The 26,645-nt window shown below is 44.0% G+C and overlaps 1 long non-coding RNA gene across 1 annotated transcript; it reads right to left on the reverse strand.

Annotated features, from left to right (window-relative positions):
* Positions 1-9,607: 9,607 nt before the first annotated feature.
* LOC101947890 (uncharacterized) lies at positions 9,608-26,518 on the reverse strand. Its single transcript, XR_509343.4, has 4 exons — positions 25,779-26,518; positions 25,433-25,513; positions 10,661-10,743; positions 9,608-10,550 (listed from the first exon to the last, which is right to left on the reverse strand). It is a non-coding gene; the product is annotated as an uncharacterized LOC101947890 (long non-coding RNA).
* Between the last annotated feature and the right edge of the window lie 127 nt (positions 26,519-26,645).

A 26,645-nucleotide genomic window follows, 5' to 3' on the forward strand; every position in this document is an offset into this window, starting at 1 on the left:
TTAATTGAAAGCATTAGCCAGAAAGACTAAGCATATTCTGCCCATATAATGCATCCTATTTAGGTTGTATAGGAACTTAATAACACAAGAATATTGATTGACTTCATACAGACCAACATAGCCTGGATCCAGTGGTAGAATTAATCCTTGACATGGAGGAAGTAATTCACAGGGTAAATGTAAAATATTTTATCCTCAACATAGATCTGGGTTTGGAAATAATATATCTGTTTAGAGAAGCCTTTAAATATACTTGTAGCCTCATGTGGGGACACAATTTTAAAGGCTTTTTCATTACATAACTATCTAGAGATATCTATTATTTAATTTGGCTGTACAGCCAAACACAGTTGTTTTGGGAAGTATTAATAATAATAATATAATATCAAGGGAATAAAAGTTGAGTGAGAAGGAATGTAAAGATTTGATGAGTGGCTAATACTGTGATAGGGAGTCTCAAAAGACAGTGACTGCCATTCTATATCTAATAAGATTAATGAAACCCCACCTGAAGTTTGACATATTTTAAAAGGCTGTTTCCAGGCACATTGTGTAGACTGAGATTTAGAAACTCCTCTCCCGGCCTTTCTGTATCCCAGGAGGAAGCTTCTAGAGGAAAAAGGACTCAGCGTCTTTTGTGAGAAGGACAGGAGTGAGACAGGGCATATAGAATAATAGGGCAAAAAGCAGAGGCCATGCTGGTGATGGGGAAAGGAAAAGAAAGGCATAGATGAAGTAACCCAGGTTAGAATGGCCCAATGGAGCGGGTAAATTGCCTGAGACAATTCAAAGCCTGTACTAGCTACAAAGTCAGAGTGTGTGTTTGACATCTTTGTAAATAATTATTGGGGTCACCACAACCAACAACTTGTATTGGAGGTTCTGAAATTGTGCTCCGTGGACTAATTGCTGAGAAGGTGCAGAAAGCTGGTTACATGATGTTGGCATCTCCACTTGTTTCCAGCTGCTAAATTGTATTGAAGACTGTTAAAAGTACATTTTCCTAGAATTATTTTTCCATGTAAGCAGTTATTAGCTGTGTTTGCCCCAGTTATCTTATGTAATTGTGAATGGAAAGAGGGTGGTCAGTGTAATTGTGAGTGGGAGAGGAATTGATTCTTTATAAAGATGTGATCTACACTTTTTTTATTATTTATTATTATTATTTAAAGTGTAGGAAACCCTGAGCATAGTGGATTCTGATAAATTTCACTCTGCCCTGACAGTGTCAAGCCAACAACTTTTATAATTCCATTTGGAAGCTATTGCTTTTGTCCATCATTACAAACTCCCCAAAAATTTTCCAAAAGGAAATAAATTAGGTTCTGTAAGGAGGGAGTGGAAGTCTTCAGTGATGACAGTTTGTGGGAAGTTTGAAGACAAGCACAATATAAGGTTAAAACAAGTTGTCAAGGCAATTGAGGCTGCTGGACTGAAATTAATAGACATGTATGCAAGAACAAACTCAGCTATGGATCTTGGCCATAAGGCTGTACAGAGGAAATACACAGAAATCTAGAAAAAGTCAAAGCCATAGTTCAAGTGCTACCTACTAAAAATATATCTGAACTGATGTTCAGCAGTATGATAAAAATTTTGGTGGAAATTCGTACTTACCCTGTCTTCACCGTGCCAGCTCTTTATGAACAATTTAAAACAGAAGATGTTGAGCACTCACACAAGCTCTCATTGACTTAACAAAAGCTACAGGTTCTCAGCACCTTAGAAATTCAGGCTGCCTGTGTGGATCTGGGATAGGGCACAGAAATACATTTTGTAGCTATAAACAATCTGTTATAGATCCGCATCAGACTCTGGTTTAAATGCCAGAGATTGTTCACAGCGTGTAGGGGCAGTACAGAACTTACGGCCCAAGGGGAAGGAGGGTTAAAGTGGCTTCATGATAACTTATGTTCCCCCAACCCTGGGTTGCTCTGAGGGCTGGAGAAACCCCCCTCCAGCATAACTATACACCAAAATAGCTTTACCTATAGAGAGATACTAACAAACCCTCCTACTGTAGACAAAGTTTATACCAACAAAAGCACTTTTGGTGGTATCCCTCAATCTACACTAGGGCTTTTCCCAATATAAAAATGTTGGTTAAAAACAAAAATCACACCCCTAACTGAGATTATTATACCAGCAAACGTTTTAAGTGTTGACCTGGCCAGGACAGTCTTGGGCAGCCCTATAGGCTGTAGTGCTGCACAGAGTCCCCTCAGCACTGTATACTGTGCTCTACCCATTGCACACCCTTCAAACCCCCAGTTCTGTCCCTGGCATGCACCCTACTCCAGGGCTTGTGAGGGGGTGTTTGGCATGTAATCATACACGTCTTCCATGTAATAATAATGTCTTCCACATTGCCTGCTCCTTTTAAGAAACCTAAAGAGACCAGTGAAGATCTCATCTTATATTTAGGAATCCTGTTGGTTACCCAGATTCTCCAGAAGTTTAAGATGATATCAAAACACAGATGGGTGCCATTTGAATTGGCCTCCCAGCCTCATTAAGAAAACTGATTTTAAAAAGTCATTATTGCTGATGGACAACTATGGGCTCTGTCAGGGTTTATATGACATGGTTGACCCATATATTTATTAGGGGTGTCTCATCCTTCTGACCTCTGATTTCTTTTGAAGGAGCAGGGGACTCTGAAGGTGAAAGTCTCATTACATATGGCAATCATACTGTAGTTAATACTACAGTTCTTGTACGGTGACCTATTGAAAGGACACGCAAGATGTCAGGAACTTACAAAATCCTGGTGGTGAGCATAAATGTTGATGTGGTGTCACGGTGTGAGGCAGAATGACAAGAAGAACATAACTGAAAGAAAAAAGTATGTACTAGCTTTGCTGAGGGTAACCACCTCAGTAGTCACTAGAGTAAGACCAGTTCACCTTCTTATGGGTTGACAGAGCAAAATGTCAATGTTAGTAGTAAATATTCATCCTAAGTAGTTCTGCTTAAAGAATGTGAAGTTTAAAGATGCCAGATCTAAGAGCTTTCTTATTCAATTGTCATAATGCTGCCTAAAGCTTACACCAGGAGATCCAATCTGGTAAAAGCTGGTATATTTTGACATGTGATGTTGACGGTTTGTGTTTTAATGGTTATAAAGCTTTAACTTTTTGAATTTCAACATCTACTGTTATTAAATAATTATTGGCTGTCCCCATAATTTCCTGCAGCTCTGAAAATTTAGATTAAAATATATAAAAAATAAAATCCATTTTATTTTGCAACTCTGAAAATTTATAGAGATAAAAATAAAAAATGCTTAAAAATAACCAGGGATATTATCGATGGAAATTATAACAAAAATAAAGCCCAGATTCTGCCAAGCCCTATTTATATAGATGAAGGGTGGGAGAAAATGTATGGTTTGGGGTACTTTTTAGTTAAATCTTTAGCAAGAAGTCAGGCAACAGGAGGGGTTTGGGTAGGTTCTAGACAGCTCTGTAGTAAAACACACAGAGACAAAGAGAGAGAATAGTTTAAGGGATAATATAGTTTGGGTTTTTTTTATTCTGGCAAAGTTCCTTGTTTAGTATTAGAAGAAAGTTGACTGTGGTTCTTTACCATTATTACATGGTACGTGAAAAGTGGTTGTTTTTTTTTTTTTTTTTTAAGGTGCCAAGAATGGGGCCTGAATCTTCTACCGTCATCATATGTATTTCTGGATTCCTCAGTGGAGTCCTTATAAGTGCACTGAAGAGCCATGTCTTGGCTTTGGGGGCATTAGACTTTATGGAGGAGACAGTTCTATGGCTGTCCATTCACATGTTTCCCATTCCCAAAAACATTTCCAATATCAAAGCTCTTCTCTCTACCTGAAACCTCCATTTGGTTCTGCAGACCTAAAGAAATTCCCTTTCAAGCGTCTCTGCCTTTCTAGTGGTAATTACTGCTGCTTATTCTCTACAACCTGTGTGACTGAAAAGTTCTACTTGTATTTTTTTTGTACTTTCTGGACAAAATCGGGTGTAGGCCTCTGCTCCCCAATTCATCTTCAAGTTTAATTCTCATTTCACTGTTATGAAGACCTATCCCTACTCTCCCTATATCCCAAGCCTAAAAATCCAAGAGAAAACCTCCCTCATTCTCTGCCTTTCAGATCCCATCTGTAAATCTAATAATCTTTTGGTCTTGTTCTCTATTTTCCACTGGGTTAACATGGCTAAGGCCTACACAAAGATTTATAGGCCCACTCTTATTTGAGTCCACTCTTTCCGTTATGTTGTATTCACCAAGCAGTTCAAAACACAGAATCATACTCAGAACTTGGCACATGGCTTCAGCCTGATCCTCAGTTCACCCCTTTACAACACACTATAAATAGCCCTTGATGAAATAGCTAGCAGGTTTCTCCTCATTGATTTCACTTTCTTTTTCCCAGTCTTCCTTTCTTGAGGAGCTACGATTTTGTTGCCTTCCAGCAGTGTGGGATCAGGACTGGAGGATGCAATCCATCTGAAGCCAGGGCAGTTTTGTCCTACCTGTAAATTGGTCTGCTCAAAGAAATGCAGATCTCTCATCTGTTGGGTTTTTCCTCCATTTGTCTTTTGGTTACTTTAGATCTCTCCTTCTTCAAGCTCTTCCTAAGATCATGTGCTGAGCCTATAATCAGTCCTCCAAACACAGGTGCACAAAATCTCTTAAACTGTCTTTAAACTATTAGCAGTGGACAGGCCTGCAGAGGAGACTGGAATCCAAAGTGGCAGATACACTTCTTTGAAATGCATAAGAAGAAGTGGGTTTTTTTTACCCACGAAAGCTTATGCCCAAATAAATCTGTTAGTCTTTAAGGTGCCACTGGACTCCTTGTTTTTGTGGATACAGACTAACACGGCTACTCCACTGATTCTTTGAAATGATGTATTGTCAGGTAGGCCAAAATTGTTACCAAGCAATCCAATGACCTGCCCTCTTCATTATTTACTGCTCCCACAATTTTTATCATCAGCAAACTTTAACAGTGATTACTTTTTCTTCCAAGTCATTGATAAAAATGTAGAATAGCATAGGACTAAGAATTGACCTCTGCAGGACCCCACTTGAAACACACCTGTTTAATGATGATTTCCCATTTACAATTACATTTTGAGACATCTTAGCCAGTTTTTAATCCATGTAATGTGTGGAATGTTGATTTTGTATCTTTCCAGTTTCTTAATCAAAATGTCATGTGGTACCAAGTCAAAGGCTTTACAGAAATCTAAGTATATTACATCAATGCTATTAACTTTATCAACCAAACAGTTCATCTCATTTTTTTTTTAAAGTTGAGTTATGTTGATGAGGCCTGTTTTCCATTAAATCTATGTTGACTGGCATTAATTATGTTTCCTTCTTTTAATTCATTATTTAATTGAGTCCTGTATCAGCCATTCCATTTGGCCAGGATTAATGTTAGGTTGATTAATGTTAGGGGGAGGGATAGCTCAGTGGTTTGAGCATTGGCCTGCTAAACCCAGGGTTGTGAGTTCAATCCTTAAGGGGGGTCATTTAGGGATCTGGGGCAAAAATCTATCTAGGGATTGGTCTTGCTTTGAGCAGGGGGTTGGACTAGATGACCTCCTGAGGTTCCTTCCAACCCTGCCATTCTATGATAGGTCTATAATTACCTGGGTAATCCTATTTACTTTTAATTTAAATATTGGCAAAACATTAGCTTTCTTCCAGTCTTCTGTGTTCCAAGACTTATTGAAAATCAACATTATTGCTCCTTGGCCAACTCTTAAAACTCCTGGATGAAAGTTATCTGGATCTGCTGATTTAAAAATGTCTAACTTTAGCAACTGCTGTTTAACATCCTCTTGACTGTTGAAAAGGAAAGTGTTTTGTCGTCATCATCATCATCATATGATATGACTACATTATCAGGCTTTTTCCCAATAGGACAGAAATATTTATAGAACATTTCTGCTTTTTCAGCATTATTACTGACAATTCTGCCATAAAATATTCTCTGGTGGAACATTCCCCTAAGAAATGATGATCTTTGAGCTCTGAAATGAATGATTCCTGCATATTCTACCATGTGTCTGGTTTGTCTATACACTTTCAGCTCCTTCTGGGTAATTATTTCTAATTGAGACTGAGGTTACTGGTCTGCAAGTCTACACCAAAGGGAGTCTGGTATCTGTAGTGCCTGGGGAAGGCATCATGGGAAACAATATCTGGCATCTAAAATGCTGGAGGATCAGAGGAGAGGAGAGCCTTATAGGTGGAGGGGTGATTACCAGAGTGCAGCAGGGGTTTTGTAGGCGGGCACTGAGGTGGCCAAAAGGCAGAGGTTTGGTATTGTAGGGAGATGGGAGTATCAAGTCACAGAGGAGGAGGGAAGGAGCATACCAGCAGTTTTCCTCCCTAATTTTGAGCAGTGATGACAGGAAAAATCAGTACAAATTTTCCTATTGCCATCTAAGGTAAAATAATTGGGGGGAAAAAATCTGTTTGTTTATTTCGAAAGGGGTATGATCCAGCATTTAAGGCTGACGGTGAAAAGATTCAGTGGTTCAGCTGGATAACTAAAGGTGTCGTATTTATAGACCAGCTATTTCAGGAATAGAGCCTGTGTTCTTTTGCATCACTTAAGGCAAAATGTAACCTTGGCAAAGAAAACCACTGACAATATTTGCAGTTGCGTCATTCTCAATAGAGAATTTAAAATCGGGAAATATGAGAACATTCTTGATAAGCCAGTGCTTTTAAATAATCCTAGTTGTTATGGCTGTCCATAAGAATCCAGCTGCTTCAATACAAATATCCTGAGCAGTAAATGTTCACTATCCAAAATTAAAGAAGCATGGAGTAGGTAATTGGATTAGGATATTTATGTCAAATTGTGGAATAAATTTAATACAATTGTTGGGAAAGTCTAAGTGTGACTTCAAACTAAGGTTTAGTCAAGATTGTTTTTCTTTCAGGAATGAAAAGAGTAAAAAGCAGAACTCTGGCCCAATGACAATTTTTAGAATTATGAAGCAGCATATGCTAATTTGCTGCATCAAGCATATGACTTTTTTGTTTTTGCAGCTTTATTTTATCCCCTTTATGCAAACTGTATGTTAGACATGCAATTTTACTGAGCTCCATGTGCAGCAGACATATCCTCATAATGAAGATGGGGCTGGGTCAAAATGTAATGGGATAGAGATATCAACAAGCTCAGATATCATGGTAATAGGCATGGCATAAAACCCAGACAGAATAGATTAGAAATAGTCTTCACTAAATGCAGTATAAGAGAGTTTTTGAAAAAAGGTTTCTGCTAAAATTTTACTTAATAACCAAGAAATTGATACCCAATTTGGAAAGCATTAACGTCCTACTAGAATGCTAAAATAACTAGTTAAATCTTTTATTGAGAGAGCACCACTAGAAAGAAATTGCAAATCATTCAAGCTCTCATTTTTTACTATATACAAAACCCCAGAACTAAGTTGGTTCTTTTAGCTCCTCCTATTATTTGCTCAGATATCTAATATAAAAAGGGGTTCTAAACTCCTAGTCTGTCTTCATTTGGTTTAATTCATATAGGAAGCAACTTTTGTGGCTTGCCGTGTAGACTTTTTAAATGTTGTTTTACTTTGCAAACTTTTTTCTTTTTATACATTCTCTGTACTCTACTGAAGTAAAAGAAAATTCTGACTATGAAATAAATCTCTACAATTCTTACAGCTGCAGGATGTGTGATTACTAATTTTGTAAATTGGAATGTTTTGGTATCCCAACTGGTCCTTCAAGAAGTTCCTAAAGATTTTCAGTTACAACAATAATGTCAACCACAAACACATGAAACAGAATAAATATCAGGCTATTATGCATAATGTGGCTATAACAAGAAGTTGCAGTGATGTCAAAAACCACAGGAGTAAAATTCAAATGGTTTATTTGTAGAGTTACTAGAAACGCTCAATGGAAGTCTAGGCCCATAAACCAAATTTGCCTGTTTGCTTATTTTCTATATATGGATTTGAGTCACGGATTTATGCCCTGTACAGTTTTCCATTGCTTCTCCAGTCATGTCGCTTTCTCCAGCCTCTCCATGTTCTTTTTCACTGTCTAATACCCTTCCCTCCTGTACACCATACCCTTTCCATTCTATTGTTACTCTTGTCCTCCACTGCCTTCCTTTTGTATTGCTGCCCTGGCCAGGCCATTGCCTTCCCCTTTCTGCTTTTTGCTGGTGTTGTAACTGTCTACTTACTACTGGTCCAAAAGCAAACTCAGTGTCTTGGGTGCAGCCCTTTTAATCAGGAGATTGATTCCAACATGGGAGAGGGACAGATAGGGAATGGCAATTGTGGGACGGGCTAAGTTAGGAGAGGGTAGCTAGGGAGAGAGGTTGACATGAATATTATTTATTATTATTCATTATTACTGAAGAAAGCGTAGTAACAACTGCTGAACCCCCTTGAGGAGGCAACAAACACAGAAAATTAAGGCAGAAATGTAATAGGAAGCCTAAATAAATGCTTGAAAGAGCAGTATGAGTGCAGTGAAGAAAAAAGGGGTAGGGAGAACAAAAGAGGAAACCAACCCAAAGAGGGAGAAAGTGAAAGCAAACAAAGAAGCCATGTGAAAATGTGAGTCCTTGGTTATTCTCTCTCACTGCATAGGAGTTTGACTCTCTCATTGATCTGCGTTTAATTTAAACACAAAAATATAAACGATTTCTTTTTCTCCAGTGGATGGTTTATCTTTAAGTAATCTGTTCTCATGAAGAGTTAACTGATTCTGGGGATGACAATACATTTACTAAGGAATTTAAGATTATGGTTTGGGACTTTGGGGTCACAGCCATGATTAACATATGGTACTCCAGGTCATCCAGTCTTAGTTTTAAGGGGCTTAATATTTTGTTTGAGACATTACAGATTCTGCAGGAAAAAGCTAATGGAATGTAGATTCTTCTTTGAGTGATTATCCACCCTTGGGGGCTCAGCACATGAGATTGGATTATTTTTGAATAGCAGTATCCATTGTGGTTGCAGCTGCACCCCTCAAGTCCTCCAAACCACTGAAGCTGAGGGCATAAAGGGCAAAATGGCCTCAGCTGCCACTTAATTTCTTCTTACCACCCATGGGAAAAGATGGAACACCAGCAGTATTTGTGTTCTTGTGTGACACAGCTACTACTTCTAGTTCATTTTGTTTTGGGATCTTTGGTCCTAGTTTATTTTTATTTTTAGTATGAGTTATTGTCTTTTTGCCTGTTGGATTAAAATAAATTGTTATGTTGCTGCCTCGGGTGGGACACAACTGAGAGTATCAATTCAGGACAAATTGCTTAGAGCAGGGCAGTTACAGCCCAAGACTGGTTTTCCTTTACCATTAAGGCACACCAAACCAGCCAAACAGAGAGGACTTTGGTTTCACCCCACTGGCTAACCATAAGTCGTACAAGCAATTCCCTTAGACACTACAGTTTCCCAGTATCGCCTCCAGTACCATTCGTTATGGGGACGAATGGTTATGAAAACCAATATCCCAGTAAAAGAAAAAAGGATCTCTCGATCCCAAAGGACCAAGCCCCAGACCCAGGTCAATATACAACTCAGATCTTACCCACAAATCATGTTGTTGCCAATCCTTTAGAATCTAAAATTTAAAGGTTTATTCATAAAAGAAAGAAATATAGATGTGAGCTAAAATTAGTTAAATGGAATCAATTACATACAGTAATGGCAAAGTTCTTGGTTCAGACTTGTAGCGGTGATGGAATAAACTACAGGTTCAAATGTACTCCAGAGACTTGGAGTACATCCACAGCTGGGATGGGTCATTCGGTCCTTATTCAGAGCTTCAGTTTGTAGTAAAGTTCCTCCAGAGGTCAGAAGCAAGATTGAAGACAAGATGGAGGAGATGCAGCAGTCTTTTATAGTCTCTTGCCATGTGGCCTCTGCTTTCTTTGTTCCAAAGACAAGCTATGTAGCACATGGCATGGAAAAACCTTAGAGTTCTGTCCATAGGCATGTCCCTGCATGCCTTGCTGAGTCACAAGATATATCTGCCTTCTCTCAGTGGGTCAGTTGTATAACTAATGGTCCTTAATGGGTCATCAAGCAAGCTAGGCAGTGCTGATGCCAAATTGTCTGCGTGTCACCCAGAAACATAGCACAAGTTTGAAATACAGACAGTATAGAGCCAATACTTATAACTTTAAATACAAAAATGATACATGCATACAGATAGTATAATCATAACCAGCAAACCATAACCTTGTCATAGATACCCCACTTGACCTCCCCTGTACAAGATTTGGTGCCACTATATGACCTTAGTTGCAACAATGGTCTATATGGTCACAGTTCGTGTCAATAATGTCACATAAACACAAACCTTTTAAGGGGTATGTGTAGTGAGACACTCCTTCACCCCCCTCCAGGGGGTACTCCTCCATCATGGTGCACTCTATCCGGCTTTAAGAACTGCTCATTTGATTGTGCCATGCCCGTTAATGCTGGCCACTCCCAATGTCTCATCTGCCTAGGAGTAGGACACATAGCAGAGTGTTGCTTTCCATGTTGCTCATTCTGCAAGAGAACCATCAAGAACAGAGAGCTAAAATTATTCCTGCTGGAAAGAACCATAAAGCTCCAGTTCCCACCCCCTAGAAACCTGGAAAGGATCAGCCTCATCTCACCTCAACACCAGCCAGCTGTGTTTCCTCCTCTACCTCTCAAGCGGTCTCTTCCTATAGACCACATTCCTCAACGGTTTCTGTGCCTTCAGAAAGGGGGAGAAAAGCGTGGTGTTCCAATCAAGAATCCAGGTGCAGGGCACTTACTGTTACCCAAACCCTGAGTAAAAAACTCAAGACTTCTCCTCACGCTACAACAACTAAGACCTCTGGCTCTGAATCACTTCCCGGTACCTTGGCACTGAAGAGCAAATTGACTGACTCTTTCTTTGTCCCACAGGGGTCATTCTGCCCTTGGGTACTACACTGTTGCAAAGCACTCCAGCACCATCTGTGGCGCCAAGACCCTTGGTTCCCAATGTTATGCTCACAGCATACTCACAGAGAAGTTAGATTAAAAACCTTAATACTCTTTCTGGAAGGTGACACTGGGCTAAATAGCAGTGGCCATCAATGAGGGTCTCCTCCAGCCTGCTAAGGTGTTCTGCCACACTCCTGTTTCTATTTCAACCACTATAAAGAGAGGGGATAGAAAGTACCAGATCCCAAGGAGGGGCCTGAATATTTCTATCAGCACCTGACTTTGTGAGAAGATTCCAAAGAGGCTAGTTCTTTTCAGCCATAACCATAAGGTCTATGCCAACTACCAAGCCTTGCCCCTGGAGTATGATTTTTTTTATTTTGGCATAGAATATCCAGCATGATGGATAAATGACTGAAAAAAACACTGAGGAATAAAAGACATTTATGGCAGAGAGCCCTTGACAGCTCTGATGTGGCGGCACAGACTATGGCATGTACTATTGCCATAAGATGTTTTTCCTGGTACCAGGCATCTGGGAGCCCACACGAGGTCAAAACAATCATAGAAAACCAGTTTGGAGAAAACCAAGCTATTCAACACCACCACCACCACTTCACGGTCTCCAGGACATTAAAGCCACTCTTCTATCCCTGGATCTGTACATCCCCACAATGCAGAGAAACTAATAGTCATACTATAAGCACAAGCTTCAGCCTCAGTACTACCTCCAAACAGTGCTCTTCTAAGCCTCCAAGAAAAAAAACGCTGAGGTACCACAGACATTGACCATCTGCTCCCTCCTTGCCTGCCCCATAGTATGGACCATCTTCCAAGAACCAGTTTTGACATGCGTTTCAAGAGCCTGGGAGACCTTCCTATGGATCCTCTTTCTTTTACACCCCCTCCTTTGGAATCACCTTTGGGAATCACCTTTGAATATCTCAGACTAGTGGATCTTTGAGATAGTAAGCAAGGGGTGTATCCCCTGTGATTTCAGTCTTCACCTACTGCCTCCCTCCTTTTCCTGTCCCTTTCCATGGAACCCTTTCATGAGAGACCTTTTTGGAACAAATGAACTCCCTAATACAACATGGAGCTGTGGTAAAAGTACCCTTGAAGTTAGAGGAAGGGGCTTCTCTTTTCCTGCTACTTTCTAGTTCCAATGAATAAAGGGGCTGGAGACCCATCCTTGATCTTTGACATCTCAATGTGTCCTTCTGTCTTTTCAAATTTGGTTTGCTCAGCCTAGCCTCCTTCTGCTTCCCAGGATCTTTTATACTGGTTCACAGCTCCCAATCTTCAAGATGTGTACTTGCATATTTCCATTCACAGGGTATGTCTACACAGCGACTAGACACCTGCGGCTGGCCAGTGCTAGTCAACTCGGGCTTGTGCAGCTCAGGCTGTGGGGATGTTTCATTGCTGTGTAGACTTACAGGTTCAGCCTAGAGCCTGGGCTCTAGGACCCTGCGGGGTATCAAGGTCCCAGAACTTGGGATTCAGCCTGAGCCCAGAAGTCTACACAGCAATGAAACAGCCCCACACCCTGAGTAGGCTGGCATGGCCAGCTGCAGATTTTACTTTGCTGTGTATATGAACCCACAAAGAGTCCTCAGAGTCATACCTTTCAGCCTTTTGACGGTTCCTTGAGTCTTCCAAAGATTCTAGCCTTAGTGGATGCCCATCCATGCAGGATGGGAATACAAGTATACCCTGTCCAGATGATTGACTCGTTTGGAGGAAACCCCACAGAAAGCCACTGACTCAATTCACAAGTTCTTAATCTCTTCACTTTCCTGGGACTCAGGGTCAACAGCGACATTATTGCTTTAGATCATTAATGTTTCCTTAGCAAGAGGTTGCCAGTTTCACTGAAACAAGGTGGTGTTAGGAGAAACCATTTTTGTTGGGGTGATCTTGCTAATTTTCAACCTGTCCCAACCTTTCATTGTTGGGCACAGTGATTGTAAAACTTGTAGCAAAGTAGCACTGTTATCTATAATCTTCAAATTTCCTTTATCTTTTTAGTCAATTTTTAGGCCTGGCTGTTGTGCAGAGACGACGTTGGTCTGTGTGGACGAATATCTAAAGATAGACAAAAATCAGATGTTCTTTTATATCTGTCATGGGCCTGTAATACCATTGACAACAGAAGTCTGTGAAGGATGGGTCCTGGTGAAATCCACAACAGTCACTGTTAAAATGCCAACAATTATAATTGCTAGTTTATTAGTTGTTAACCAACAACAACATGCTGATCACTGTATGATACAGTAAAAAAGACAGTCCCTACTTAAAAGAGCGTACAGTCTAAAAGACAAAGAGAAGATAATGCACACTGGTAGAATCAGAGAAAGGAGGTAGAGAGAAATTTCTTTCTTTCTTCATCTCTAATGTAATATTAGGTCAGAAAGAGCGATTGATGTGGGCGAGTATTAAGGCATCTGAGATACTACAGTAATTTTGCAGACACTGAGGGTCAGGGGAATCTTATCCCCAATGTACCTGTGAGCATCTGAATCACATCACTATAGCAGCCTATGGGGGGCCTACGGTTTACAAATGGATGGAACCAACTACACACACAACATGTTTTGTGGGCCAGTAGGTTTTGGCCCACAACAGGTTTTGTGGGCCAGAATAGATCTGCTGGCCATGCCCCAGGCTTCAAAGCCTATCTACATTCCACATTTTTCTTGTGGTAAACCATGAAACTTGCAATGAATATCTTCTCTGTCGTACACAGGGAGCTGTAGATTCTGACTGCAATGTGTCCTATTTAGGCCCCCTACCACATCAGACTTTTAGCCTCCTTTGTAAGATTCTGCTTAAAGAATTGTGGGCCTTATAGCTATTCCAATATACTTATGTAGGCTTTATAAGTATTCGTACAGTTACTCATTTTCTTTCCATCTCAAGGAAAACTGATTTTGAAAGCATGACCCCTATTTTATGTAAGATGCAAAAAGTACAAGGCAGGCTTTGAAAGTACAAGGCAGACTGGCATTCTGTCTAATGTAATCTCTCAATGATAGATACTTCAGTCTCATTAAGACTGAAGGAACTCTCTTCACCTCTAATGAAACAAAGTTCACTTAAACTTTTTTTTAAGGTGCAAGTTGCAATCACAAAGATGGAAACTGATATTTTATCATCCCTTTTCCCAACTTCCCAAAACAACCATGTGTACAGGACTTCACCTCTTGCACAGATATAAATAATGTATTCAAGTTACTTTTTATTCAACCCCTGTACAATCAGAAAAAGCTGGAAGAAAAGGCAAACTCTTAAATCTTTCAACTATCAAAATGAATAATTAGATATTAATTTTTTAACAATCCACAAATCCTAAAGTATATTTCTCCCATTATCTTTTATGAGAATCTAATGAACAGCATACAGTAAAAATGTTTTGACATCTCATCTGTACTTATTAACTTTCTTATAATGAATGCAGATGTTTCAATGGAAATAGTATTAAAATATAACCATACAGTGAGATCTTGTGTGAGTCTTTCCATTACTATCCGGCAGGACACTCTTCTGGAGAGAAGTGACTGTAGTATTACCATGCATTTGCTGACTCTAATTTCATCTAATGCAATTTTCCCCTTAGCATAGTAAAATGCCAGATTTGATTAATGCTGGTCTTTATAAACTTTCACGCTGCACTTGTATATTTGATTTTAATCTGAGGTATGTCAGTGAGCACCACAGGGACCATCTTCAGTAAAAGGTACCAGAAAGTGTCAGATGAGTGCTAATGATCTCAGTGCACAAGGAAAAAAATGTTGTCCAATTAGATATTAGCCTTTATAATTCTAGTGGCTCTGCATTTGGAATATAAAATGAACTTGTATAAGATACTGTCTCCTTTCCTCATGGTACACCATGGTAAAATTGTAATGCAGAATTTTATTTGTTTAAATACAATGGAGTTGATTGTTCTCTTCACAGATCTGCTTCTGGTAGCAGTTTAGCAGTGTTTCCATCTCTCACTCTACCTATCATATGAATTAAATGAGGTTCATGAAAGATTTTTGTGGCTACTTGGCAGATGTGGAGCCCAGGCAGAAATGAAATTTCTATCTAGAAATTTACTTACAAAAAGCTTTTATGACTATCTCTCTCAGGCATATTTTCATTCCAAAGGAAACCATATGCCAGTTCCAAGAGAGCTAACCTTACTTGAAAACCTTAGATGCTTTAATCAGAATTGGTTGTGGGGTTTGAAAAATGTCTACTCTCACTCACCCACAGGCCAGTACTTTAACACTTGGATACATAAATTAGGCACCAACACAACCCCCATATTAGCTGCCTAAATAACTGATTTTCACAGTGACTGATTTTCACAGATGCTGAGGTTCCATAGTTCCCACTGACTTCATTGGTAGCTGTGGATACTTAACACCTTACCAACTCTGCCCTGGAGTGATACCAGGATAAAGGAAAACATCTAATATTTCTTTCAAAATCAGTTTAATCTAATCTGGGACTACAAACATTAAATTACCTTAATCATAATCCACAAATATAATATGGCTATTACATGCTGCCACTACAGGGCAGAGATAAGGTTGTTTGGGTGCCCTAACTGTGCATTGATTGATTTGGGTACAATTATAACATGCATTTGATGTATATTATCCTAGTTTACTGATGTGTATTCTCATCCTTAATGTCATTTTTGTCTAGAAATTCACTAATGATCTGGAAATGGGGTTGAGCAGTTAAATAGCAAAAATTTTTGATGATGCAAAATTACTTAGGTTAGTAAAGTCTAGGGATGACTGCAGGAAACTTTAGAAAGACCTGCCAAAGCTTGATAAGTGGGCAATGCAATGGCAGATGAAATATAGGGCTTGTCTACATGGTGAATTAGTGTGTGGCAAGCCAGCGTGTGAATCTACAGCACACCAGCTTGCTGCATGCTATCTCACTGTGTACCCTGCTAAAGCACAGTGAAAGTCCTAGATTGCAGCTTAGCTCACTGAACTTTTTAAGCAGGTGCACTGTAGACTTATACCCTTGTTGCCAAGCACTAATTTGCCATGTAAAATACAAAAGATTTTGTGGTTTATGTAAAAGAGAAATTTAGTTTCCATACCTGTAATTTTTATGTCTTGTAATGGATGGCACTCAATACCAACTTTTGCCCACTAAACTTGATATTGGTAAGACTTTCTCATTCTATTACAACAAAGGCTGTTTTAAATTATTATTTTTTAATTTTCCATTGAGTTCAGACTGACTCTGCTGACGTACTGCAGCAACTCACTCTGACTCAAGGAAATGAGTTCCATAAGCTAAAGGTAGAAAATATGAGTAAGTCCCTGATTCTGCAAAAACTTACACACTTTCTTAACTTTAAGCATATGAGCAGTCACATTGAGTTCAAGAAGAACAGGAGTACTTGTGGCACCTTAGAGACTAACAAATTCAAGGGGACTATTTGTACTTAAAATTAAGCATGTGCATAAATCTTGCAGGATTGGGGCATGATACTGTTGATAGAGTTAACAACATTTAAAGTACAACATGCATCATTTAATTATTCCAGACCTCTATTAAAGGAGGTTTGTGAGAGTTTTCAAAATTAAGTGCTGCTATTTCACTGGGAGCTCCTCTTGTGCAGCAATCTTGAAGAAACTGGAGAAAGCAGCATGACATTGTAGGAGAAGGATGAGACCAGAAAACTTGGATTAATAACCCCAAGAGTATATAAGAGTATACCTTTAGGCAACTGGGATTTATGGAGGCCACCCAAAAGAAACTGGAGGATGTATCTGACAACAGTCAGTTGGAGTGAAATTAGGCTGAGGGCTGTGCAGCAGGAGAACAAGTCTAACAGAACATTGGAAGAGAAGGATTAAAAACTGGGAATCTGATTTTCAGAAGTGCTGAGCACCCATAAATCCAGCTGAAGTAAATAGGAGCTGCAGGTGCTCCGGATCTCTGGAAATCATGCTCAGCATTTTTAGAAACATCACTAGTGAGAGAATTACTAATTAATGTTTCTTGAAAATGAGTTCCATAGCTGATAAGACCCAGTATTGATATTTTGTTTGTTTGTTTAATTATGGATTGCTATTGCTGGAGTTATTCTGGACTATGTGGTAAGAAGTTTGCTTCAAGTACATTTTCAACAGTAAGTCATCCATCTAATGCAGATATCAATAACAGCACTAGAGAAAATTATATGCAAGATGACATGGACATAAATAGGTAATGTTTCCCTTTAATTGCAGGAAAATTAGCATAATGATGGCTAGATCTGTTGAGAGAAAGAGATGGTAGATTTTTTTAGATCTATGGAGCATAGAAAAGTCAAGTGGAACCATTTCTTCAATGGGTCATAGAATATTTTCTGCTCTGGATCTTGCTTCACTTACAAATTAAATACCTGGATAAGGCTCTGAAGGTGTGTGTGATTTTGGCTCCTATTCTCAGATTTATTTATAATTATAATTTTATTGACAGAGGATATGGAAGGAAGAGTGGAAATCTGATATTTTAAACTAAGGTTGAGAATACATATTAGTAATTTAAAAGTAAAAAAATCATAGGCATATTGACATTTTCAAAACCAATCATTATAAATTTAGAAAATTCAGAGTTAAGATTACACTTAAAATAAAATTAAACATGTTAATGTATGTAATGCACACAAACAACCTTAACTCTGCCCTATAGTGATGTCATCCTTTAATAACAGCTATGATTAAGGCAATTTTAGTGTTTGTGGTCCCAGATTAGATTAAATTGATTTTTATAAACTTTTTTTTCCATATCCCTTCCACCTTGTGACATTAGCAGTTACTGACACAGCTTCATGACCTGGCAGAGTGGAGAGAGTTGTCATAGAGTGGGGTTCTGCTAATTTTCTGATTGTTCTTAGAGAGTGATGAGTGATTACTTCTCCTTCCTGAATGCTAACTTGGGGAATCCCACAGGGACCAGTCCTGTTGACCCTTCTGTTCAACATCTGTTATCCCATAAGTAGAGATCATGAGATGATATGGGCTATAACATATTCCCTATGCTCATGACACCTAGCTCTACATTTTCTCTCTTTTGACCCAGAAACTTACCCAGTGTCTGGCAAAAATTGGACACTGCATGAAAGCCATTTGGTTGGAGTCCAATTTGGCAAGACAAAGGTAATGTTCATTGGCAGATGAAAGTGCTTTGAGGACCTGGTGAAAGCTATAGTTGTTCTATCATTTGACTGCATCTGCTCAACTGGTGTCAAAATGGTTCACAGTCAAGCGAGGTCTTACCAGACTCCTCACTATTCCTATATGTACAAGTCACATCAGGTAACAATATTCTTCTTTCACCTACAGCTGACAAATAGACTTGCTAGGTGAAATTCAAGGCACTGGTTATCTTTTATACAGTTATACTTGAATGGTTTAGGCATATGGTACTGATAGGACTGCTCCACCATATCTAACCTACCATTGGTCTGTGTTCCTCCAGCACACTAGAACTTATTGTCCCAAAGACTTAACACTTTCGAGTGCTGGTGGCAGAGTGGTTTTGATATTGAGGCTGTTCCTTAGAATTCATGTCTTGTGGAAACACAATTAAGGATAAATCTGGCCACTTTTAGAAAGAGGCATCACTTTGCTCAGGCTTTTCAATATGGTTAAATCTTTGTTTCCTAGCCCAGTTGAAAGGGTGCTGGCAGCAGTAGAGTATGCTATTTGATCTCTTACTGGGAATTTGAATCTCTGTTTAAGTTTCCTAATATGTTGATGGACACCAAATAAAGTGTGTAGTAATAATAAAGCTGACTAGAAATATCTTTTCTTCTTCGAGTGCTTGCTCATATCCATTCCATTAGGTGTGTGCGCGCCGCGTGCACGATCGTCGGAAGATTTTTACCCTAGCAACACCGGCGGGTCGGCTGTGGAGCCCCCTAGAGTGGCGCCTTCATGGCGCTGAATATATACCCCAGCCGACCCGGCGCCCCCTCAGTTCCTTCTTACCGCCCCTGACGGTCGTTGGAACTGTGGAGCGCTGCTTAGCTGTTCTCCACTTTCCCTAGCTTTTCTTGTTGTATCATAGTTGTAGTTATAGTTATAGTCTTAGAGTTTGTTGTAAGTTAGTTAAGTAGTTGTAAAGTTGTTCTAAATAGTCCAGGGGGTTAAGGGGGTCGTCTCCCCCCTTTCTCCCCCGGCCGCGGGGCCGGGCTCATGCCCAACGCTCCCGGCTTCAAGCTGTGCGCCTCCTGCGCTAAACCTATGCCCACGAGCGACCCGCACGAATCTTGTCTGAAGTGCCTGGGAGAGTCACACCAGACAGACAAGTGTAAAATCTGTAAGGCCTTTCGTCCGAGAACGAAGAAGGAGCGGGACTTTCGGCTCAGGCAACTTCTGATGGAGGCGGCTCTTAGCCCGGACGCTCCTTCTACGAGCAAGGCCCCGGCACCTAGCACCTCGGTGCGCAGTGCCCCGGCGGCACCGGCTGCGACGACCACGCGAGTGGCGTCAGACAAGCCTCCCCGGCACCGGACCTCGTCGGCACCGCAGACACAGCAAGTGCCTCGGCGCCGGTCCTTATCCCCAGGGCATAAAAAAGCCCATAAGACGGGGACATCAGTGCCGAAGACGCCAGCTCCCCCAGTGTCGGGGGTAGAGCCGCGTCCACCGGTGGAGCAACGGAAACAGTTGCCTCCGGCACCGTCGACTCCGGCGCCGAGGCCGTTGAGTCCGGTGCAAATAGCGTCTCCCCCCAGGCCGGCGGTGATACAGTGCCTCCCGTCGACTCCAGAGACCTTCGCGGCGGCGAGAGACTTAATAGCTCTCACGGAGCCGGCACCGCCTCAGCCACCGGCACCGACTGCACCGTTGACTCGCCCGGTCCAGTCGAGGGGGAAACCTGCTTTGATGCGCCCACCATCACAGGGGCTGGAACCTCGGCACCGGTCCAGGTCCCGAAGCAGGTCCCCACGCCGCTCGCAGTCCCGGCGCCGAATATCGTCTCGGCACCGGTCGTACTCGCGGCCAAGATCTACTTCGCGGCACCGCTCCACGTCTCGGCACCGCTATGATCGTCGGCACCGATCAACGTCGAGACGTAGTTCTCGACACCGCTACGGTCGGCGCTCGACGTCGAGGGGTCGCTCCCGGCACCGGGCATACTCCAGGTCCTCGTCGAGGTCCAGATCCGACTCCCGGCACCGACGAGGTCATCGGCACCGGTCGCGGTCCCGGCACCGATCGCCGGCACCGCGCGGAGATAGATCATCTCCGGACCGGCACCGTGCGGCACCGCAGCCCACCGGGATGGTTTCATCTCTCTCGGCACCGCCATGGCCGTCTAGATCGGTGTCTCGCTCCTCGGAGGACTTGTCGAGATCGGCATACCCCCCTCAAGGGCGCGCCGATGAACAAAATTTCGGCCACTGGCAGGAGATGGCAGAGGACCAATCTCATGGACCATCTCACTGGTCGTTTTGGACCCCGTGGGCATACCACCAAGAACAAGGGGCTCCAATACCATCGACCTCTCGCTCGGGTCACTCGGTTAGAAGGGCCCCAGAATCCACCATCTCTCGGCCTCCGCCAGGAGGCATGGAGGCTTCGGTGTCCACGCCACCCGACACCAGGGACCCAAGTGCAGGTGATGCCCCGGCCCAAGAGCAAGGGGATCAGGACCCCCCCTTGGATCCGGTACCACCGGAGGCATCCTCTTCCTCCTCTCCGGACGAGGCAGTGGCGGGCACTTCATGTACGGGTCCCCCTCCGATAGATCTTCGGGCTCACCAGGATCTCCTGCGTAGGATGGCCCGTAATATGGACCTGCAGGCGGAGGAGATAGTGGAGGTGCACGACCCGATCGTGAACATCCTTGGAGCAGATGCCCCATCGAGGGTGGCGTTACCTCTGATCCGCACGATCCAATCGAATGCGGATACGATATGGCAAACTCCTGCCTCCATTCCACCCACAGCGAGAGGGGTGGAAAGAAAATACTTTGTCCCCTCTAAGGACTATGGGTACTTGTACACCCACCCCCAACCGTGCTCACTGGTGGTGGAATCAGTGAATGCACGAGAGCGCCACGGCCAGCAGGCTGCAGCGCCTAAATCAAAAGAGGCTAAGCGGCTCGACCTGTTTGGCCGTAAGGTCTACTCAGCCGGAGGGCTACAACTGAGAGCGGCGAACCAACAGGCGTTACTGAGCCGCTACAATTTCAACTCCTGGAACTCTATGGGGAAGTTTAAGGAGTTGATTCCCCAAGAGTCCAGGGAAGAGTTTGGAGCCATGGTAGAGGAGGGCAAGAAGGTGGCTCGGACCTCCTTGCAGGCCTCCTTGGACATTGCAGACTCAGCGGCGAGGACCCTGGCTTCGGGCATCGCTATGCGCAGGATCTCCTGGCTTCAGGTTTCGGGTTTGCCTCCGGAGCTGCAGCAAACCCTACAAGATCTGCCTTTTGAGGGGCATGGATTGTTCTCAGATAAGACGGACTCCCGCCTGCAGAGCCTCAAGGACTCGAGAACAATCATGCGCTCCCTGGGGATGCATGTTGTGGGCCCCCAGCGCAGGCCATTTAGGCCGCAACCTCAGCGCTTCTACCCCCCCCCGCCTCGTCAGAGACAAGACTCGGCCCGGAGGCGAGGGCGAGGTGGTAGAAGAAGGTGGACCGGCCCTCAACCCGGTCAGAACCAGGGGCCACCTCGACCACCTTCAGGCCCCAGGCAGAACTTTTGAAGGTGCGGTCGAGGACGGCGCCCCAGTCATCCCCCAGGATCCAGCCCCCTCCTTTCGGGATCGCCTCTCCCACTTCCACCGTGCTTGGTCCCTTATAACTTCGGACCGTTGGGTCCTCCGCACGGTGGAGAGGGGATACGCTATCCAGTTTTCTTCTATCCCCCCCTCCTCCCCCCCTTCCCCGTCCCTCTTCAGGGACCCTTCTCACGAGCAACTTCTTATACAGGAAGTTTCTACGCTCCTCGCTATGGGGGCCATAGAGGAGGTTCCAGTGGAATTAAGGGGCAGGGGATTCTACTCCCGTTATTTCCTCATCCCCAAGTCCAAAGGAGGTCTGCGACCCATCTTGGACTTGCGCGGACTCAACAAATTCGTAGTAAAGTTGAAGTTCCGCATGGTCTCTCTGGGGGCCATTATCCCTTCCCTCGATCCTGGAGACTGGTTTGCCGCCCTCGACATGAAAGACGCATACTTTCACATCGCAATTTACCCGCCTCACAGACGCTTCCTGCGATTCCTAGTAAGCAAAGTGCACTATCAATTTGCAGTCCTTCCCTTCGGCCTATCCTCGGCCCCAAGAGTGTTCACGAAATGTATGGCTGTTGTGGCAGCGTACCTTCGTCGGCAAGGGATACAGGTGTTCCCGTACCTAGACGACTGGCTGGTACGCGGTCGTACCAAGGAACAAGTTCGTGCTCACGTCCACATAATAGTGCGCACATTCAACAAGTTGGGTATCCTACTCAACAAGGACAAATCCACTCTAGAACCTACCCAGAGAATAGAATTCATCGGTGCGGTTCTAGACTCCAGACGCGCACAAGCCGTCCTGCCAGACAATCGCTTTTGCACCATCACGAGCCTCATCCAGGGACTCAAGGCCTTCCCAACTACCACGGTGAGGTCGTGCCTTACCCTCCTGGGTCACATGGCTTCATGCACGTACGTAACCAGGCATGCCAGACTTCGGCTTCGCCCACTCCAGACCTGGGTGTCATCAATATACCGCCCACATCGGGACAGCCTGAATACGGTGGTCACAATCCCGAACTCGGTCCTGACCTCCCTCACATGGTGGCTAGATCACAATGTGGTTTGCGAGGGGATGCCGTTTCACGCCCCACAACCCTCTCTGCACCTGGTCACAGACGCTTCATCTCTGGGTTGGGGCGCCCATCTCAACGAGCACCATACCCAGGGCCTGTGGACTGCACCTCAGCTAGCCCTACACATCAATGTTCGGGAACTGATGGCGGTGCGCCTGGCGTGCCAGGCATTTCTCAATCTCCTACGTGGCCGCTGTGTGTTAGTTCTCACCGACAACACCACGGCCATGTTTTACATCAACAAGCAAGGAGGAGCACGTTCGTCAATTCTATGCCAAGAGGCCATTCGCCTGTGGGACTTCTGCATCGCCCACTCAATCCATCTCACGGCATCGTTCCTCCCTGGAGTCCAGAACACTCTGGCGGACCGGCTCAGCAGGTCCTTTCAAACGCACGAGTGGTCTATCCGTCCGGACATTATACATTCCGTCTTCCAGAAGTGGGGGTTTCCCCACATAGACCTGTTTGCATCTCGAGACAACAGGAAGTGCCACGTGTTCTGCTCCCTGCAAGGTCGAGCTCCGGGCTCCCTCTCGGATGCGTTTCTCCTTCCCTGGAAAGACCATCTGTTTTATGCCTTCCCTCCGTTTCCTCTGGTCCACAAGGTACTGCTCAAATTGCGCAGAGACCAGGCACAGGTAATTCTGATCGCTCCAGCGTGGCCGAGACAACATTGGTACACCACGCTGTTGGAACTCTCGGTTCGGACACCGATCCCGCTTCCGTTGTATCCGGATCTCATCACGCAGAACCACGGCCGGCTGCGTCACCCCGACCTGCAATCACTCCACCTCACGGCGTGGCTGCCCCATGGTTCACCCAGGCAGAGCAACAGTGTTCTCACTCTGTCCAACAGATTCTGCTGAGCAGTAGGAAGCCCTCAACACGGACCACATACTTGGCCAAGTGGAAGCGGTTCTCCTGTTGGTGCGAACAGCGAGCCACGTCCCCGTTGCACGCACCTATCCCTCTCATTTTGGAATATCTCCTCTCCCTAAAACAGCAAGGGTTGGCGATATCTTCAATTAGAGTTCACCTGGCCGCTATATCGGCCTTCCATCCAGGGGAACTCGCGTCCTCGGTATTCTCTAACCCGATGGTCGTTAGATTCCTCAAGGGCTTAGACCGGATGTACCCACAACAACGTCACCCCGTTCCGACGTGGGACCTCAACCTGGTTCTCTCCAAGCTCACAGGTCCTCCATTCGAGCCACTGGCCACCTGTTCACTTCTGTACCTGTCCTGGAAGACAGCCTTCCTCGTAGCCATCACCTCAGCAAGGCGCGTTTCTGAACTCAGGGCGCTTACATCCGAGCCCCCTTACACAGTTTTCCACAAGGATAAAGTGCAGCTTCGTCCACATCCTGCCTTTCTCCCTAAAGTGGTTTCTCCATTTCATATCAACCAGGATATATTTCTCCCGGTTTTTCACCCTAAACCACATGCTACTCGCCAGGATCAACGTTTGCATTCCCTGGACGTGCGAAGGGCCCTGGCCTTCTATATTGACCGCACAAAGCACTTTAGAAAGACGACGCAACTCTTCGTTGCAGTGGCCGACCGAATGAAAGGCTCACCGGTCTCCTCACAACGCCTATCCTCCTGGATTACGTCTTGCATCCGGACTTGCTACGACCTGGCAGGTGTCTCAGTACCACACCTCACCGCTCACTCCACGAGGGCCCAAGCTTCCTCGACGGCTTTCCTGGCGCAAGTTCCGATCCAGGACATTTGTAGAGCTGCGGTTTGGTCGTCAGTCCACACGTTTACAGCTCACTATGCACTAGTGCAGCAGTCCAGGGACGATGCTGCCTTCGGATCAGCAGTTTTGCACACAGCAATGTCTCACTCCGACCCCACCGCCTAAGTTGGGCTTGGGAGTCACCTAATGGAATGGATATGAGCAAGCACTCGAAGAAGAAAAGACGGTTACTCACCGTTGTAACTGTTGTTCTTCGAGATGTGTTGCTCATATCCATTCCAAACCCGCCCTCCGTCCCCACTGTCGGAGTAGCCGGCAAGAAGGAACTGAGGGGGCGCCGGGTCGGCTGGGGTATATATTCAGCGCCATGAAGGCGCCACTCTAGGGGGCTCCACAGCCGACCCGCCGGTGTTGCTAGGGTAAAAATCTTCCGACGATCGTGCACGCGGCGCGCACACACCTAATGGAATGGATATGAGCAACACATCTCGAAGAACAACAGTTACAACGGTGAGTAACCGTCTTCTATTACACATCATGTAAAAGAATGTCAGGTGACTATCTTAATGTATTTTTAATAAATATATTGAAAACCAACAGATTTGGTCTAAATGTGGTTCTCTAAATCTGCATCAAGATATGTTGTTTGTCATTTATTTTTGCTAAATGGCATTTTTTGGCACCCATTGGTTCTTTTCCCAGGTGTGATTGCTTCCTATAGAAATTGGGGTTGGGGGTTGGGGATGAGTATGTGAGCTTTGAGAGGCTTTCTCCAGTGCAACCTGGTCCCTATTGTAGAAGAAAGATTCAGTTGTGCATGAAAACTTCCTCCTCCTTTCCCTTTCTTTTCCATTGTAATGCGCCATTGAGTTTCTACTTTGGAGGCTCAAAAGAACCCCAACCCCAACACATACACATACACTTCCGGGCAAATCTTACCCTTTGCAGCTGGGGAATGATGCTCCAGTTAAGAGTCTGTGACAGGTAATAGTAGTTTAGGTAAACGGAGATAAAGAGCCGCTGATGGAGAAAGCAAAGTAATTAAAAGGAACAAGGGAAAGAAATAAACTGAAAAGTAGTAAGAATAAAAGTACTATATTAAAGAAAGTGAAGCAAGAAAGACAGGAAATTCATTAGAGTAAATTAGGTAAGAGACAGAAAATAGACGTTAGATATATTAATTGAAGGAGAATATTAAGATAGTAGTTAGAGTAGAAAAGAAAACTCAGAGGAATTACATTATTCAAAGAGTATATGTTTATTGTTTCGTTTCTTTAGGACTCACCGTTGCTGTTATCTTTTCAGTAGGTTAATCCGCTTCCAGACAAACATCGGTAAGGTACGTGGCTATGTACAAATTTGACTTTTCTTTCTCTGTGACCCGAGTTTGGATTGTGGTTGGGTGGTATTTTATTCGCTGTCTCCTACACTTTGTGTTGGATCTAAGTGGTGGGGCCCTGTACTGTCATCAGCTTCCAAAGGAGAAAAGTTGAGTCAAGAAGAACCTGAGCCCTCTCCCCAAGGCCTGAGCTCTCCAGCCGTTAGCAGCCGGGATGCTGCACCGGCCGTTCCAGAACCCCTCACTCAGGTCAGGGCAGAGCTCAGCTCAGATGCTTTTAATAACTGTACTGCTGTGCCTCTTCTCCGGTTATTGGTTATGTGCCTGGGTGTGAATAAAGATATGGGCGTGCACCGCTTTCCCCCCCTTACATCCAGCGGTGCACTGTACCTGGTTAGCTCCCACCCTCTTTGTACCTTTGCTCCATCGCGCTTTCTGCTCCAGTTCGCCTCCACGCACATCTCCATCTCCTCCTTCCCCAGGGGCTGCTGTATCTCACGCCACCTCCTTTCCCAGCCACTTCGCCCTCTCGTAACCCCCTTCTCCCTAATCCGATTTCTCTGGCTGCCTTTTCCACTCTCACTCTCTGCTCTCCTCTCCCCCTGCCCCTAGCTCCTCTCCACCCCCGCCTCTCGGGAGAGCCCCGGCAGCGGCTGCTGGGCCCAGTCTCTCTCCGCCCCATCCCTCGGTGCGTCCGCCCCTTGAGCAGCTGGGCTCGGTCCTCCCAGCGCGTCCGCGGCGCTTGGCTCCTCCTTGTCCTTCCTCGCGTGATTTTTATCGCATCCATTTTTGTGCATTTATAAATAAATAACA

The sequence above is a fragment of the Chrysemys picta genome, chromosome 2, assembly GCF_011386835.1.
Source record: "Chrysemys picta bellii isolate R12L10 chromosome 2, ASM1138683v2, whole genome shotgun sequence".
In the NCBI taxonomy this organism is placed as follows: domain Eukaryota; kingdom Metazoa; phylum Chordata; order Testudines; family Emydidae; genus Chrysemys; species Chrysemys picta.